The sequence below is a fragment of the Nesoenas mayeri genome (assembly GCF_963082525.1).
Source record: "Nesoenas mayeri genome assembly, chromosome: 6".
Classification (NCBI taxonomy): Eukaryota; Metazoa; Chordata; class Aves; order Columbiformes; family Columbidae; genus Nesoenas; species Nesoenas mayeri.
The window spans coordinates 43,078,746-43,085,184 of NC_137545.1; positions in this window are offsets into that span (position 1 = coordinate 43,078,746).

A 6,439-nucleotide genomic window follows, 5' to 3' on the forward strand; every position below is an offset into this window, starting at 1 on the left:
TCCCCAAAACCCCTTAGATAGGTGTCCCAAACCCCCTGAGATGGGTGTCCCCAAAAATCCATAGAGGAGTGTCCCAAAACTCCAGAGTGGGGTGTCCCAAAACCCAGAGACAGGTGCTCCAAAAAGCCAGAGAGGGGTGTCCCAAAATGCAGCTCAGGACATGTCGCTGCCGGGGTGGCGGTGTCCCCGGGCTCCCTGCGCGGGGCTGGCACCCACCTGAGCGGCAGATTTGGGGCTCTGGTGCCTCTTCCCCCGGGCCGAGCGCAGCTGATGCGGCGGTTTGAGTCGGCACAGCCCGAGCGGAGCCGCCATCGCAGGGACAGCAGTGACACCTAGTGACACCTGGCGGGAGCGGGGACGGGGACAGGAACGGGGACAGAAGCATGGAAAGGGACACGGGAAGGAATAGCGACATGGGCACGAACATGGACACAGACAGCGACATGGACATGGGCAGGGCCATGGATATAGACAGGGACACGGGCACAGACATGGACACGGGAAGGGACAGGGACATGGGCACGGACATGGATGCAGACAGGGACATGGACACAGGAAGGAACAGGGACACAGGCATAGACAGGGACACGGAAAGGACAGGGACATGGGCACGGGCACGGACATGGACATGGACATGGGAAGGGACAAGGACACAGGAAGGGACAGGGACACGGGCATGGTCAGGGATATGGACATGGACACAGATAGGGACACGAGCATGAACATGGACAGGGACATGGACATGGACACAGACAGGGACATGGACATGAACATGGGAAGGGACAAGGACATGGGCATGGAGATGGACACGAGCGTGGATACGGACAGGGACACAGGCACAGCCATGGGAAAGGAGAGGGACATGGGCATGGACACGGACATGGGCACGACCAGGGACATGGAGACAGACAGGGACACGAGCATGGACGGGGACAGAGAGCTGTGTCATAAAGCTTTAGGATAAGGGAAGAGTGGATTTGGGGCCATGAGGGGGAGAAGGCAGAAGGGACTTGGGGACAGTCCTATATTCTATTCAAACATCATGATATGATTGTATGACAAAACCTGAAATTGTTCAGGAACTTCGTTCTGGTGTTGGGCAGATCCATACCTTGTGGTTAGTGCTTAAAAAACCCAAACCTGGACACTCCCAAGTTTAGTTTTGCTTGTGCTTCATAAAGCAGACAACCCAAACCAAAGCAGCAAGCAGAAATCAGTGATAATTATCTTTAAAACCAGATTAATAATACAACAGCAGCAAGAGCAGCATGTCTGTGGACTCAGGTATAAAGAGTTTATGCTGTGGGAAGCATTTTAAAAACATGAAAGGACCAGACAGTCATGGGTTTACACATCTATGTTAATGGGCTTCATTTATAGGTGTGAATCTACTAATACAAATTATTTCAATATCTTTCCACAGCAGCCATGAAAAAAAGCTGGTTGAAATTAAATAGTATATAAACTAGCCCATCTGTTTATAATGTACCTATTACCAACACTTGCTAGTTTCACCTGCAATACATTAGACGTATCTGTGTTCTTATATAGTCAATACAATGTTTTGTTCTTCAAGATACACCGTGATAATGACTACAGTGACAGGTTTGATGGGGCTAAAGATCACGGGCTGTTTTGGCTGTTAAATGTCTGTGCGACCCAGTTCAAACCTCTCTGAAGTAAACAGGAGACTCCAGTTTCTGCCCTATATTTTGCAGAAACCTCTCAGTCCTTTCCTCTTGCTGCAAGAGTTCATGTGCAAAGGTGTGATCCAAAGCTCATTGTCAAAAACACCATATATTTTGTGCTGTAGACAGTCCTGCTCTTATCTGGGCCATATTTCTCCCTCTCCTGGATATGTTGTGTCGCAGTGCTCGCTGTGGGGTACTTTGGTGGGATTTGGTACTTTGGAGCAACTTGTGTTTGCTGCTGCAGAGAGAATGGACAGCGGGGCGGGGAGAGGAGGTTGAGGTTGGATGTGAGGAACAATTTCTTCCCCAAAGGGCTGTGAGGCGTTGGAACAGGCTGCCCAGGGCAGTGCTGGAGTCACCAGCCCTGGAGGGCTGGACAGGAGATGAGGTTCTCAGGACAAGGGGCAGGGCCAGGGGTGGGGGAACGCTTGGACTCCATGATCTTGAGGGTCTTTTCCAACCAAAGCAATTTTGTGATTCTGCTCACAACCATCTCGCATCACCCCGGGAATTACGGTGCCCAATAAACACTTGGGGATCTCCCCAGGGAAATGTTAGAAAACTGCAGGCTTGCTTTGTTTTTTTTCATTTTTTTTTCTCCCTACATTTTCTTTTTTGCTTATTACCTTAATTTGTTCTATTTTGATCAAGGCAATGAAAACAAGGTTCAGTCTTTTAAATACTTTATCTGAGGAAGCGAGAAATTGTGTATTCATAAAACACGCCAGTCGACGGATGTATGAAACACTCTGTTCCATTCCGGGTGTGTTATGCTGGTAATTAGCTATAAATACACTCTCATTTGGTGACTGATTTTAGGTATATTTATTCTACTTAGATGTGGAAATATATTCGTGTTGATCAGCTCCCCCGAGGCCTCCATCAGGCGAGCTTAATGAAGAGAACAGACAGGTGCTTTTTAGGAGGGTTTTTATTTATTTTAAGAAAGACTTGTAACTCTGCCTCTTTCATCCTGGTCCCCAGCTGAGACCTCACGCTGCCAGCAGAGATGATATCTCACAACAGCATCCTCCGCGCCTCCGAGCACAAATATTCACGACTTCGTTCTCCTCCATTTTGTTAGGAAAAAAGTGCAGTAACTGATAATGAAAGCTTGGAAAATGATCCCGTACATTTTTGTAGTTTGACTCAGTTGGCAGTGAGGATGATACAAATAGGGGTATGACTGCTGAAAGAAAATGAAGGTACACTGAAACAGAATAGAATAGAAATAATAGGATAGGATAGGATAGGATAGGATAGGATAGGATAGGATAGGATAGGATAGGATAGGATAGGATAGGATAGGATAGGATAGGATAGGATGGAACGGAACAGAATAGAGTAACAGAACAGAACAGAACAGAACAGAATAGAATAGAACAGAATAGAATAGAATAGAATAGAATAGAACAGAACAGAATGAAGAGTTTTGTCTCCCTGAGGTGCTCGCTGCCATTTTTCTTCAAGGATTATAATTTCCTTTCCATCTGCAGGTGCAGCTTGATGGGGCTGTCACAGCACCTGGCCAGATGTGCTACGAAGAATCGTTTGTTCCCAAAAGGTTGCAATTATGTAAATTGATATATTGACTTGTTTTTCACTGAATAAAACCAACAGGCTTCGTACTCACTCCAGACTGTCTTGGCATGTAATTCGGCTCCCCACTGGGATGGAGGTAATTGGTGAGAAAGAAGGAGACAGCTGTAAAAATTGGATATGGACATGACACAAAGAAATACATCTTCATGTTACAGAAGTGCTCTCCTGCATGAACCCCGTGGGAAGCGCATGTTGACGCATTTCCCAGCGTGTCACCAGCTTTCTGTGTCCTCTCTGGACTTCAAAATCAGGCTTGAGGAGCCATCCCGTGTGGCGGGAGCCTGACATGCTGTATGAAACATCTGTCAGGATGTGCTGGAACGTGCTGATGTGGTGTGAACCTTGGGTCCTACAGCTTTGCCTGGGGACCGAGCTGCCAGACCCCTTGGTGCCTCCTGCTCGCTGCAAATGGAGAATCACAGGATGTTTCGAGTTGGAGGGACTTTCCCAGCTCCCCCAGTGCCCCCCCTGCCATGAGCAGGGACATCTGCACCAGCTCAGGCTGCTCAGAGCCCCGTCCAGCCTGGCCTGGGATGTCTCCAGGGATGATTCAGCCACCACCTCTCTGGCCAACCTGGGCCAGGCTCTCACCACCCTCAGGGCAACAATTCCTTCCTCATGTCCAGCCTGAATCTCCCTCCTTTAGTTTAAACCATCACCCCTTGTCCTGTCACAACAGGCCCTGCTCAAAAGTCTGTCCCCATCTTTCTTATCAGCCCTTTTTTAGTATAAAAGACCACAAAAAGGTCTCCCCAGAGCCTTCTCTAAACACACTCTCTGGGGCCAGGGAAGGCTTATTTCGGCATTGCCAGGGAAGACAGGCTGAGCAAATGCCCAGGGTCCCTGTCTTGTACCCCGCACGAGGACAGGGGTGGCACCTTGCTGAGATGCCTTCACCTTGTGCAGGCACAGCTGTTCCTCACATCTCACACAGACCTACTCTATAACGGATTGCTTTGGGAAAAAATGCATCGGGCACCTGAATCAATATTTAAACAACTCCAGGTCACAAACAAATGGTGCAGGTGGGAGTCAGACTGGTGGAGACACCTCCTCTACAAAGCAGCATTGGGGCTTGGTTGAAGGTGACATTGCACGGAGGCAGCCCAGCGGTGGGGCAGAAGCCCAGAAGACAAGTTGTCTTCCTCCAAAGGCTCAGGAGGAGAATGGGGAACACTAAGGCCCAGGAGACTGAGTGCAGTTGGGTGTTTGCAAAGCCAGAGCTGTGGAGCTGCCGTGGTCTGGGTGGATGCACATGAAGGTTTGGAGATCCACCATCCCCTGATGGGTCCACAGGCCTTGGAGTAGATCCTGCGCAGCACTTACCTGCTCATTAAAAGTTGATTTAACATGAAATGCACTTCAATAGGGTTTCTCTTCTGAAAGACTGGCTCTCAGTCAGCAAAGGCATTTGAAAGGTTTCTTCCTTAAAACACGGCTTTTGCAAACACAAAGTGCACAGCAATGCTGCTCCTTCAGGTGCAAGGATGACTTTACAAATGATGTTTTAATGAAACTGTTATTAGCATTGAAATGGGAAGAATTCAACCACATTTGTAATAAAATTATTTCTGGAAGGGAGCTTAAAGTAAGCACTACAAAATTATTTAAAATTAAACCAATTTCCTCAAGCTCAAAGAGGAAAACCTTTGGCTAATTAGGGAGTTGAGCTAGCTGAAAAGCAGGAATGCTCATATACAAAATCAGGAGAAAATTGTATTTCTTTGGGTCAAAACAGTTGTCTGTTTGTTTGTTTTGAACTGTATAGGTGTGGGCATCACTATGGCCTGCTCAGGGTCAGCAGGGCCGGTTGGTTCCTGAGCTGGGCACTGGGTCCCCAATGTACAAGTTGGGTCAAATCAGTGCAGAAAATGGGCAATGCCGCTCAGTGGGGAAATACTGGTTCCTCACAGAAATCTTTGCTGAAAATATGGACCTGAGCAACGTTGGGCGGGACAACTGCTGCTGCTGGATTATATATTATGGGAAACTTTGTGCTTTTAATGACACAAGAGTGCATCAAGAGCAGTGCATGTTAATTCATGTTATTTTATTTTATTTTATTTTATTTTATTATTCTATTCTATTCTATTCTATTCTATTCTATTCTATTCTATTCTATTCTATTCTTTATTTTATATCCCGTTGTAAACAGCAGAGCAGCGATGGCTGGTACGTGGGAGCAGGGACAGCTGCTTCCCCGCAGCCCCCCTCCGCAGCACCCAGCGATGGCAGGTCATTTATCACAGCACTTTTGCAACAGCTGGAACATCTCCGACACAGCCGTGGGCTGTATCCAGGGACAACATCCCCCCTTGCAGCAGCGTTACCTCACTTGCGGTATCACCCATCACGAGCAGATCCGTTTCCCAGCTGTTTGCAGACAGTACTTTGCAATGGCCCTGCTGTCAGACAACCCCAGAGCCTGCTTTCCTTAAATGATGCTTCTCTTGGTCGTGTTTTGTGGGTTTTTTTAACAAAAATATTTATAGTAACATGATTTAGGTTAATTTCAATAGCCAGTTTTAATTATCAATTTGTTTCATAAGGATTCATTATTTTCTGGTGCTAGTTTGCCCTCCCATGTGTTTATTTATTTATTACAGATAACTTTTGAAGGTCTCTTCCAATCCAAATTTTCCATTATTCTATCTCCCTGCAAACCTCACACATGTGCTACAAAAACACAAGAAAGGTCCCTGGGAACAAAAACTGGTCCCCGAATGTGACATTCCCAGCTTGCAGGCACCTGGTTCTCCAATTAATTAATTAATACAGCACACGTCGGGGTTCAGTTTTACTGATATGCTGCTACCTTGTTTTAGGTGTTCATGGTAGACCAAGAATGAAAGACATTTTGGAGAGGGAGCTATTTCTCTTTAGGGGAGATCACCACCAATATTAATCAATTCTTTTTTAAAGTTAGTATGATCAAGTCTAATACTTATAAATATACAATACAGTATATCAGACTGTACAATCTGTCAGAATTTGATAATATGCAATCAATATTTAATTTCCTCTCTCCCAGTGCCTTAAATCATAGGATAATGTAGCAAAGCTCTGGTCTGATGTCATAGGGTGTGGTAGAGTTCTTTATTAGGAGCAAATAAAAAGCCCAGTATTGTGCCTCACTGCCATCACAC